Source organism: Neophocaena asiaeorientalis, unplaced genomic scaffold, assembly GCF_003031525.2.
Source record: "Neophocaena asiaeorientalis asiaeorientalis breed wild unplaced genomic scaffold, Neophocaena_asiaeorientalis_V1.1 scaffold484, whole genome shotgun sequence".
NCBI lineage: Eukaryota > Metazoa > Chordata > Mammalia > Artiodactyla > Phocoenidae > Neophocaena > Neophocaena asiaeorientalis.
In genome coordinates this window covers 2,268,379-2,281,246 of record NW_020171830.1, presented here as the reverse complement: position 1 = coordinate 2,281,246, position 12,868 = coordinate 2,268,379, and the positions used below count along the sequence as shown (strand labels likewise).

At 37.6% G+C, this 12,868-nt stretch overlaps 1 protein-coding gene across 2 annotated transcripts in view; it reads left to right on the top strand.

The window, feature by feature from the left end:
- Positions 1-12,868, top strand: part of ADK (adenosine kinase) — a 485,627-nt gene that overhangs the window by 28,370 nt on the left and 444,389 nt on the right. The gene's annotated exons all lie outside the window — the stretch shown is intronic.

Genomic DNA, 12,868 nt, shown 5'->3' with positions numbered 1-12,868 from the left:
CAGTGGTCAACACACCTAGGTTCTAATTGAGGGTATTTTTCTGAGTTACTGATCTTCTTTTTCTCTTTTTTCCTTCTCTGGACATTTGTTTAATGAAATACTCAGTGATGGTGATACAAATATGTATTCCACAGCGTTGCTGGTTAGATATGAAAGTGTTCTTATATTTTAAGATGTTTTATAAATGGAGTATTCTCTTCTTGTTGAAAGCAATTTGGTCCCCTTAGAGAATGGTGTCGTCTGAAAATAAATGTTTAAATCTTAGATTTTTTAAACAGGAAGTGAACTGACCTAATTCCCTCATTTTACAGTTGAAGAAACTGAAGCCAAGAGATACTATGATTTGTTAAGTTTCACACAAGTAGTTGCATATCTTGAACTAGAACCCAGCTCTCTAGATACCTAGTTCAGTGCCCTTTCCGGTGTAGCGTTCAGCTATTAGGAATTCCTAAATATGATTTAAATCAAAAGAATTAAAAAAAATTTTAAATCTTTGAATAAGTTTGGCTGGAGAATTTGACTATCTCTTTGACTTTTACTATTATTTGTATTCTACTCTGCTACACCATTACTAATGAAGAGTTTACAGCCTGTAAAACCGATTATCAGATTATGTATATCAGATTCCAGCTTGTCTTCATGTGAGAAATGATAAAACATTTTTAATTGCCCCAACAGGAAAGTTGCCCCTTGAGTTAAAATTCAGGAGACATAGGAAAATGTAGACTGTCAGGACTAGAAGAGAATCTTAGAGAGCATTTTACTTTTTTTTTTCCTCTTAATTTTTTTTTTAAATTTTATTTATTTTTGGCTGCGTTGGCTCTTAGTTGCTGTGCATGGGCTTTTCTCTAGTTGTGGCGAGCGGGGGCTATTCTTTGTTGTGGTGCAGTGGCTTCTCTTGTTGCGGAACACGGGCTCTAGGTACGTGGGCTTCAGTAGTTGGGGCACGTGGGCTCAGTAGTTGTGGCTTGTGGGCTCTAGAGCACAGGCTCAGTAGTTGTGGCGCACGGGCTTAGTTGCTCGGCAGCGTGTGGGATCTTCCCCGACCAGGGATCGAACCCTTGTCCCTTGCATTGGCAGGTGGATTCTTAACTGCTGCACCACCAGGGAAGTCACCATTTTACTCTTTTTCTTTCTCTATACTGGACCTTGAGGCCCAAAGTGAAGTGATATATCCTAGTTTGGCAATGATAGAGCTTAAGAGAGAATTTAGGTCTCCTAACTCCTACATTATGCACTTTTCACTGGGCCAACAGTATTTCAAAATACTCCTGTGAATATTGCCTTCCTGACATGAATGTCTCATCTGGTTTTGGGCATTGCTTACAGCTTGAGTTTGTGCCAGGGAAGACTGGGAAAATGAGGTAGGGAGACAGAGCGTTCGCTGTAGAGCTGAGGAACCCAATTCTTTGGCTTTCCCAGACAGGTCAGGTTTGGTTTAAGACTATTCTGGGACTTGACATGACTGCCCTACATGATAATTCTGTAACCACTTCTGTGGGTTAAGCCTACATTGGGAAATTAATGTGGGCTGTGGGTGGGGTCCTAGGGTATTTTTCTCCTAACACTCAAGACTGAGGTACATCCAGTAGGATCTGCCAAGCCACTCAGATGGAGAACATTCATATCGAGACTAAATTCTGGCTAAGACTGAAACTGCCTTGTTTTGTTGATTTGGTTTCTTTAGAGCCTTTTTTTTTTTTTTTTTTTGCGGTCCGCACTGTGGCCTCTCCCATTGAGGGGCACAGGCTCCGGACGCGCAGGCTCAGCGGCCATGGCTCACAGGCCCAGCCGCTCCGCGGCATGTGGGATCTTCCCGGACCGGGGCACGAGCCCATGTCCCCTGCATCGGCAGGCGGACTCTCAACCACTGCGCCACCGGGGAAGCCCTCTTTAGAGCCTTTAAACAGAATTTTCAAACTCATTTTCAGGACTTGTGTCTTAAGAATTATAAATTTAATATTACTGTACAAACTTTTTTATGCCATGAGACTTATTAGTGAGGCTAATGAATTTTTAAAATAAAATGAAATTGTTTCATTTATGAAATATTTTGAAGAACTAAAGCAGGAATCCTTCCTTTGGAGAACTGCAATGTCAGCTGTTAATACTTATTTATAAATAGGTCATCTTTGTTTGAAAAAGCATGCAAGGTTTTCTAATTCCAAATCTTTCTAGCCACAGTATTGCTATATTAAGCAGAACTGTCAAAGATGAAATGGAACCAAAATGTCTAGACTGTTTAAATGTTAACCCTTTCTTGTAACATTGGTTAACAATCACGCCTATTTACCTCTTCGTACCTACTCGGTTTTATAACGTTATTTAAAAAAATACTCTATTAAAATGTAAGTCTGAATTCTTATTTTCACATAGCATAGCTGGCTTATAAATAGGATGACCATATGTCCCAGTTTGTCCAAGACAGTCCTGGATCATGCCTTTTATCCTGGCATAATTATTAATAGCTCTTCCTTTATTCTCAAAAGTATCCCATTTGGATAATAAATTATCTAGTCACCTAGTTACACACTATAATAATTTTGTTGTAGTAGATTTTGGTTGTTGAAATGTTACTTGAAATACGACCATAAGATGATGGAATATTAGCTTATTTTGGCTAGATTTGGATATTTTTCATTGGTTGGACATTTTTATTGTGTTGAGAGTTCTTACTGTCTCAGAGTAGTATATTGAACAAGAAAGCACATGATTTGAAGTTAGGTATCATTTATTTGTTGTCTGACCTTTGGCAGGTTGTAGAACTTTGCTGAACCTTTTGTTTCTCTTAAACAGATAATAGCAATACCTACACTACGGAGTTATTGTGAGGATTTAAAGGCAATAACATACATAAAAATGCTTTATAAGCTGCAAATTGCTATGTAAGTGTTAGTCATTAGTATGTCTCACATGTGCTCCTGAAAGTTGAATTTTAAATTAATGATTTTATCTTTTTTAGGGAACCTTGCTATTTAATAGCACAATCTTTTAGAAGTGTTCTTACTGTAATGGGGAGCAGGGAAATAATAGTTGGAGATATATGTGTCTTTGAGGTTTTCTGGGAAGGAGGGGCAGGAGTTTCAGCATATTTGTATGCTGAAAAGAATGATCCAGTAGAAAGTGAAAAAACAGATGATGCTGGACAGAGGGAAGAGATTATTTCCTTGAGTTTGCAAGAAGGCATGCCAGTATGCACAGGCTTAAGTGGAAGGACTGGCCTTACATAGCCTAAGGGACACAAATATTTTCCTAGTTTGTTTACTTTTAAAAAAATACCAACAGTATAATTCACATATAGTAAAATCACAGATCCTAAGTTCACTGTATTTTGGGGAAAAAAAAAGTATTTGTGTAAAACACCACCCAGATCAACTTACAAGACATGTTCATCTCCTAGAAAGTTCTTTCCTGTCTCTTTTCTTTTTTAAAAAATATTTATTTATTTATGTATGTATTTATTTATTTTGACTGCACCCGGTCTTAGTTGCTGCATGTGGGCTTCTTAGTTGCAGCATGCCGACTTCTTAGTTGCTACATGCCGACTTCTTAGTTGCTACATGCGAACTCTTAGTTGCCGGCATGCATGTGGGATCTAGTTCCCTGACCAGGGGTTGAACCCGGGCCCCCTGCATTGGGAACCCAGAGTCTTACCCACTGCACCACCAGGGAAGTCCCTTCTGCCTCTTTTCAATCAGTCTCATTCCCTGCACCATCCAGGCAATCATTTTCTGGCTTCTATTAGTAGAGATTAGTTTTGTATATTGTATAACTTCACATAAATGGAATCATACGGTAAGTACTATTTGTGTCTGATTACTTTTATCTGATTACTGTTGTTCAGTAACAATTTTGATGTTCATCCATTTTGATGTGTGTGTTAATAGTTTGCTCCTTTTCACTGCTGAGTAAGATTCCATTATATGGATATAGCAACAATTCTGTTGATGGACTTTGGCTTGTTTTCAGGGTTTGATTATTGTAAATGAAGCTGCCATGAACATTCGTGTGGACGTGGGTAAATGCCCAGGTGTGGAATTGCTGTGTTCTAGGGTAGATGTATGTTTAACTTCAGAAACCACCAAACTGTTTTCTAAAATAGAGAACAAAATTCTTTAAACATTCAGTGTTATAAGAGTTCCAGTTACTCCACTTTCTTGACAGTGTTTGGCATTTTTGATTTTAACCATTCTGATGGACGTGTAGTTACATTTCATTGCAGTTTTAGTTCATTGATTGCTAATTGATTATAGACCATTTGCTTATCTTTTCTTTAGAACTCCCAGTTCAGGTCTTACTCATATTTGTAAATATGGTATTTGTAAATATAAGTTGTCTTTTTGTTGCTGATTTCTAATTCTTTTGATACTTCAGATATAAGTTATTTGTTAGATATTACAAACATACATACCTTCCTATGTAGCAAATATTTTCTCCCTGAGACATGTCTTTTCATTTTCGTAACAGTGTCTTTTGGGAGCAGAAGTTTTAAAATTTGAAATTGAATTCATTGATTGATTTTGTTTATTACCTTTTGGGTTCTTAGAAATCTTTCCTTCTTCCTTATGTTTTCTTCTGGAAGCCTTGTAGTTTCAACCTTCACATTTAGGTCTAAGATCCATCTTAAGCTGATTTTTTGCTATGGTGTAAGGGTTTCCTCAAAAGGATTTTCAGTCAATAGATTAGATAGATGTAGGACTTTTCCTGGACTCACTGTTCTCATCTGTTGACCTATTTGTATATTGTTACACCAATACCACACTTTCTTAATTATTGTAGCTTTGTAAGCTTGGTGCTGTTTCTTTAAATTTTTGATAGAATTTAGCAGTGAAGCCAACTGGGCCTGGAATATTTTTTGGATGAAGGGGTGAAAGGTTTTAAATTACAAATTTCAATTTCTTATTAAAGAAATGATAAATGAGTATTAGATTTAACATTTTTTCCTGTGTCGGTTTTGGTAAGCTGCATTTTTAAAGAAATTTATTCAGAATTGTTGGATTGTTAAAAAGATGTTCATAGTATACTATTATTGCCTGTAGGAACTGTTTTATGTCCCCTTTTTCATTCCTGGTATTAGTACTCCTCCCATGCCTTTTTTTTTTTTTTTTTTTTTTAACTTTTTGGGATCAGTCTTGTTAGGGGTTTATCAAATGTATTAATCTTTTCAAAAGCCCAGATTTGTGTTTTGTTGAACTTCTATTTTGGTAATAGTTTTCTATTTCATTCATTCATTCATTTATTTAATCTATTTGGTTTATTTTTGCTGTCATATTTTTATTTTCTTGCTTCTGCTCTTTGGGATTTAATTTACTCTTTTTCCATTTTGTTTTGAGTTAGAAGTTTAGACCATTGATTTTAAACCTTTCTTGTTTTCTAACATGTGCATTTCATATATAAAATGTTCCCCTCTCAGTACTTTTTTAACTAAGTAGTTGTGGTGCACGGGCTTAGCTGCTTTGTGGCATGTGGGAACTTCCTGGACCAGGGCTTGAACCTGTGCCCCCTGTGTTGGCAGGTGGATTCTTAACTACTGCGCCACCAGGGAAGCCCTACATGTGTTTTTAAAGTCTTTAATTTCACTCAGCAATATTTTGAGGCTTTCAGTGTAGTTGTTTTACACATCGTTTATTCAGTAAATGAATATTGCAGTTGTTGGGTGTATTGTTCTATAAATACCAATTAGTTTGTTTTATTTACTTAATTATTAACTATTATTAAATTGTGATATAATTCACATGCCATAAAATGTACCATTTAAAACTGTACAGCTCAGTGGTTTTTAGGATATTCACAGGGTTTTGCCTCCATCACTATCTAATTTCAGAACTTTTCCATCATCCCCAAATGAAGCCTCATACCTGTTAGTAGACTCTCCATTTCCCCTGCCTATCCCCTGGTAACCACTAATCTACATTGTCTCTTTGAATTTGCCATATTCTGGACATTTCATAAGTGGAATCATATATTTGGGCTTTTGTGCCTGGCTTCCTTCACTGAGTACAATGTTTTCAAAGTTCATCTATGTTGTTAAATGTATCAGTATTTCATTCCTTGTTATGGCTGAATAATATTCCATTGTATGTATAGACCACATTTTGTTTATCCATCAGTTGATGGATATTTTTATTTCCACTTTTTGGCTGTTGTGAATAATGCTGCTATAAACATTCATGTCCAAGTTTTTGTGATGTCACATGTTTTGTGGGTTTTTTTTGCGGTACGCGGGCCTCTCACTGTTGTGGCCTCTCCCATTGCGGAGCACAGGCTCTGGACGCGCAGGCTCAGCGGCCATGGCTCACGGGCCCAGCCGCTCCACGGCATCTTCCTGGACCGGGGCATGAATCCGTGTACTCTGCATTGGCAGGCGGACTCTCAACCACTGCGCCACCAGGGAAGCCCTGTCACATGTTTTAATTTCTCCTGAGTATATACTTAGGAGTGGAATTGCTGGGTCATATGGTAACTTTATGTTTATTTTTTTGAAGAATTGCCAAACTTTTTTGTCAAGCTGGCAGCATCATTTTATGTCTCCACCAGCAATGTGGATTCCAATTTTTCTGCGTTCTTGCCAATACTTGTTTTTGTCTAGCAGTATCTGCCGAGAGGCTGTATGTGCTTGATGAGGCATACCTTCAGTGCCCAGCCAGGCTTACAATGCTGCCATAGCCTCTATTTCCTGCTTGTGCAGAGCCTCATGCTCAGAGATGATTGCTTAGTACCTTTTCAGGTCTTTCTTGAGCATGCCCACAGGCCAGGGCACATGTATAATACATGGTCTCCTAGATTCTCAGGAATATTCAGAACTTTTCAAAACCCCTTATGGATATCTCATGCCCCACTTTTCCTTTTAAGATTTTTTGGTTAGCTGTTTGTCTCAACTGCTTCAGATGGCTGGGGTGTTAAACAATTGCAGCCGATTGTTTTTGACAAATGCCCCCGGGGGAAAAGGCTGTTAGTACTGGGGAAACTCTTGAGTCAGGTCAAATAATGAGAAATCTTGGAGTAGGAGTTTTTCGGGTAACTGCCAGTAAGCTCAAATAATAGCACTTTTCTGAAAATGGGGCTTTGAAAGAGCTCCAGTTCTGTTCCAGCTCATCCAGTGGCTGGTAGGCCCCTGGTTTCCACTGTGTTTTGGGGCTGTTGCTTTTAAGGCTGCCTTGGAGCTGGTTAGGGGGGATGGGAATGGGGCAAGTTAAAATGCCACAAAGCTTGCTGTTTTTACTGAGATTCAGCCTTTTTTTTCCCCTTGAATAAATGCTCCTCAGGTGTTGCAAGCCTTTGGTTAATATGTGGAGTTCTGAAAGTGTTGATTTTGACTTTTTTTGCTAGTGTTCTTGTTGCTTTTATGGAAGAGAGGATTTTTGGAGGCCTTTATTCTGCCATTCCTGATGTTAACACCCTAATTGTTTCTTAAACATTTAAAAATATTCTTACTTTTTCTTTCTTTTAAAATACTTTACAAGTTTTTTGTTTTTTGTTTTTTGATTTTGAAAGACTTGCAAGAAGTTGCAAAAATAGTACAGAGTTCCTATGCACTCTTCGCCCAACTTCTCCCAATGATAAATCTTATAAAACCACAGTATCTTAGCAAAACCAGGAAATTGATGTTGGTATAGTACTATTAAGTTGACTATAGATGTTATTAGACTATCACCAGTCTTTGCATACACTGTCTTTTATTGACATGGTGGTGGTGTGTAGTTCCTCGAAATTTTATCATGTCCAGATTCCAGATTAACACAATTAGGGTATTAAACTGTTCTGTCACCACAGAGAAACTCCTTTGTGTTATCCCTATATGGTCACACCCTCCCCCCCAGCCTTAACAGTTGGCAACTCTTGTCATTTTGAGAGTGGTATATAAATAGAATTTTACAGTAGGTAACACATAGATAAGGCTTTTATTTTCACTCACTACAGTGCCTTTGAGATCCATCCAAGTTGTATCATAGTTCATTCCTTTTTAATGCTGAATATTAGTCCATTGTATGGGTGTACCACAGTTTCTTTACCTAGTTACCTATTTATTGAAGGACATTTGGGTTGTTTCCAGTTGTTTACTATTACCAGTAAAGCTGTTATGAACATTTGTGTACACATTTCTGTGTAAACTTAAGTTTTCATTTCTCTAGGATAAATATCCAGTAGTGTGATTCCCTAACTTATTTTTGTGTTGTCTGTTTTACTACTAAAAGAGGGGTGTTACAATTAACTAAGACTGTGAATTTGTCTATTTCTTGTGTTTCTCTCAGGTTTTTTTTTTTTTTTTTTAAGTATTTTGAAGGCATTTATTTTGTTTCTTGGTGAATTGACCTGCTTTTTTTTTTGGCGGTATGCAGGCCTCTCACCGTTGTGGCCTCTCCCGCTGTGGAGCACAGGCTCCAGATGCGCAGGCTCAGCGGCCATGGCTCACGGGCCCAGCCACTCCGTGGCATGTGGGATCTTCCCAGACCGGGGCACGAACCCGCGTCCCCAGCATCGGCGGGCGGACTCTCAACCACTGCGCTACCAGGGAAGCCCTGACCTGCTTATTTTTATGAAATCATTTTATATCTGGTGATGTCTGCCTTGTTTGATATTAATATAGCCACTGTAGGTTTTTTATGATTAGTATTTGCATGGTATGTCTTTTTATCCAAGCTTTTTGTTTTTAAACTCTCTCTGTCTTTATATTTAAAGTGTATCTCTAGTAAATGGTATTTTTTTTTAATCCAGTGTGAGTCTTTATTTTTCAATTGCAGTGTTTATCCATTTATGTTTAGTGTGACTACTAATATGGCTGGGTTTAAGGATACCATCTTTTGTTTTCCATTTATCCTATGTGTTATTATGTCTTTCCTGCTTTTTTTTTCTAAATTGACTATATTTTAATTTTTCATTTTATGTTGTCTGTTGGGTTTTTTAGCTATACCTTGTTGTGTTGTCATTTGGTGATTGCTTTAGGAAGTGCAATATTCATTTTTAACTTACCACAACCTATTTTGTTGTTGTTGTTGTTGTTGCTTTCTTTTTGGCCATGCTGTGCAGCTTGTGGGATCTCAGTTCCCTGATCAGGGATTGAACCCGGGCCACGGCAGTGAAGGCCTGGAATCCTCGCCACTAGGCCATCAGGGAACTCTATTACAACCTATTTTGAATTAGTGCTCTATTATTTGACCTTTGACGTAAGTACCTTTAAAATTTAACCTTACTCTAGACCCAGTCCTGATCTATAGGAGCCTGAGATAAGCAGCAGTCTGTTGATAGAAGTTAGAACCTGGAATCGAAAAATACCTCAAGGCCCTTGTGATTATCATATGCCAGCCATTGAGAATACAAATGTAATTAAGGTTAAAAAAAAAAAAACTTTACCTTTTATGTTGAGATAAATTGATTGAGATAAAGTACAAAGCAACCCTTAAAATTGTTTAAAAGTTCATCAAGGAACTTAACAGAACCTAGGGAGGAGGAATGAGTAAAACTAAGAGGTGGGCAGCAGTGCCTTAGTTTATAGGAGCTATCATTCGCATTGTGAACTGCACAATGCGAATGAACTTTGGAGTTGTCCAGGGGACAGCCTGTACACTTTTACATGGGAATCCTTAGGTATGAGTTGGGCAGAAAAGATTTTCTAAGAGAGCTGGCGTACGAGAAATTTTAAAAAGGTGAATGGGCGTTTGCTAGGCACAGAAGTATAGGGGAAGGACCTTACAGTCAGTCTTTTTCAGGGCACAGTGAGGTATTATGATTAGAAAATGGATTGTATGTGTTAGAATGGTGAGAGATAAAGTTGGAGAGGCACTGTATTTCAGTGATTGTAATATGCACATTTCTTCACATTTTAACATCTCTCATGCATTTATGCCTTGCAATCTCCATGGGAAGTTGGAATCTTATGATTCATGGCATCTCAGATTTGATGAAATATTGTAGGTTCCAGCTAGACTCAATGTCTTTTATGTTTAAAAAGGCTTTTATATTTTATCCTCTATATAGTTGTAAGGGGAATAACTTTTAAGTGGAAAAATATCATTATTTGTTTAAATAATATAATTCGGTGATATTGTACAGAATTTATTGTGGCTAAAAAAACAGCAGCAGTGTAGGAATTTAGGCAAGGTCTGTAGAGGACCTAGTTAAAGGCAGCGCCAGTCGGGTGTTGTGGGATTCCTGGTAGATGAACTGTTGGAACAAACCAGGAAGATGCAGTTACTACTAAGAATGGTGCTTATTGATGGAGAGAGAGGAATCACATATAAAGTTGAGTTTTCTGAATTTAAAAAGGGGATGATTGCTGTAACAGTTAGGACACTCATCTATAGTGTTTATTCTGGCACCAGATGTAACTAAATATTTTTGCTGACCAGAGGGCTAATCAATATCAGTATATCAATAAACAAGACAAAGTTTTCTCAGGATCTTTTACGTAATATCTATGTCAGTGTATAGTATTTGTAGGTTGTCTAACAAAATAATAATTATAGTATAGGTTTATGTTGGATGGAGCCTGAATTATGAGACACTTCAAAATTACTGACCATAAAGAAAGAAAGAAGAAGTCATTCAGATTCTTTCATCCTAGCATCCATTCCAGGAAAAAGACATTGCTAACATTTGGAACAAAATAATAATCCTAGTATGGGTTAGTCATAGTTTTTGGCCATAGACCAGCCCCCATCTTGTTCACATCTAATAGGACAAGCTCAAAGTAAATGCTTACTTAAATAGTATCTTCATTGTTTAAGAAGGGTGATACAGTATTTACTGGCGTGGACCCTAGTTTGTATTTAGGAAACTAGCCATTTTGAAGAATTAGTGTTTTTAACAAAGTTAATTTGTCATATTAGAATGAAATCATATAATAGTTTCTCATTTACGTACAGTGATGGAGAGGAAAACGACGTGAGTAGTTTAAACTATTTGCTTTTGGAAATAATTGTATAGTTTTTACTTAACTTACTGTTTGAAGACACCTTTTATCTGCTGTTTTAAATTTTATTGTCCCCACCTCTTACCTTGGCCACTGTTGCTGCAACAGGTTCCACGCAGGCTCCGGACAATTCCAACTTGACAGCATCTCTCATCAAGTACACATGCTGTGTACTTCTTGCAGTGAGGAACAGTAGTCAGTGTATAAGTTCTTCCTCTTTTGTCCTTTACACACGGAGCTCTGAATCACATTTTACATATTCTTGTCCATAAGCAAAGGTTTTGTTGGACAAATAAGTTTAGGAATGAGTTTAAACATGGTTATTGTGATTCAGTGCTCATTTTTCCCCATAATTCTTTGTAGAAACCATAGGCCCAGAGAGGTTGAATTAATTTGGTAATATTATTTTTAATAAATTTTCAAATAGAGTGTTATGAACTATTTTGAAAATGCAGGAGATGTGCAAAGGACTGACTTCTTAAAAAGAAGTATCACAGTTACATTCCTTAAAACCAAGATGGGGGCGTCCCTGGTGGCGCAGTCATTGAGAGTCCGCCTGCCGATGCAGGGGACACGGGTTCGTGCCCTGGTCTGGGAGGATCCCACATGCTGTGGAGCGGCTAGGCCCGTGAGCCATGGCTGCTGGGCCTGCACGTCCGGAGCCTGTGCTCTGCAACGGGAGAGGCCACAACAGTGAGAGGCCCGCGTACCGCAAAAAAACCCCCAAAACCTAGAGGGGACCAGTTGGGGGTGGAGAGACTGACACGGGGACAGGAGGATATTTTTTTGTGATGATGGAAATGTTTCATGTTTTGATTTTGGTGGTGGTTACATTACTGTATATATTGAACTGAACACTTAAAAAGTGTGAATAAAAAGTAACAACCAAGCAGCCCCTGTGCTTTTTTAAAGAAAAATAAACAAGTTCTAAGAGTTTTTATTGTTTGACTAATAATACACAAATCAGGCAGAGAAGTCCCTAATGAAATGATGGTCACATTTTACTGTATCTGCCTATTGATCCTTCATTTTCTAAGCACTTATTTTCTTTTTATATTAGACTTTTATTTTGATTACAAATGCCCGTGTGAATAAATAAATGCCTTGTCTTTTATCCCTCCCCCATCATTTTTCTTTAAATAGAAAAAGGGACCAATTTCTCCTAATTGCATATTCAGCCATAGTTGCCCAATCTGTGATTTTAATAAGAGACTGTAATTCAATCTTCTAAATCATTTTACACTATAATTGTAGGCTATACCTTGTTCTCCTAAAGAAACTTTTGGGTATCAGTCCTATTGATATTACTGATAATCTCCAAATGGTGAGGAGGGTAACTGGTATGGAGGCAACTGGAGGAGAGCTTGAGCAAACTAGATACCAATGGGAAATTGCACAGAGGCAAATTTTATTGCATAAACTAGAAGAATGGCCCTCATTGAGGCTGACCCAGCTATGGCCTCTGGTCCATTTCTTGCTGTCAGTTGGTATCAGTTGTGGTGGAGTTCTATCTTTCCCTCAGTTTTGAGCCGTATTGTAATCAGTTATGGAAAACAGACTCCCTCAAAGTCTGTTAAATGTAATTGAAAATTACACTATCTATGATACCCATTGTGAAGGTCCCACCCCAGTCATTCAGTTTTTGAAGGGTAAGGCTGTTGCCTGGATTCCTCTAGGACTTGCTGTATGCTCCCTAATAAACTTTGATTAGTTCAGTATTTTACTATCTAGAGAGAGTTAAATATCTATCATGTTTGTTGAGTATAAAACTTTATTGTGATAGACCTTAAAAAAATTGAATTTAATTAGCTTTAGTCATTAGCTGTTAAATATTGTGGAAAAAAATCACATGATCTGGTTTCTTCTTTTGTTATGTTTTATTTCATCCAATTTAAAAGTCATTCTCTTTTCTAAATGGCTTTGTGCTTCCTCTAAAATGTTGTCCTACATGTAATAGGC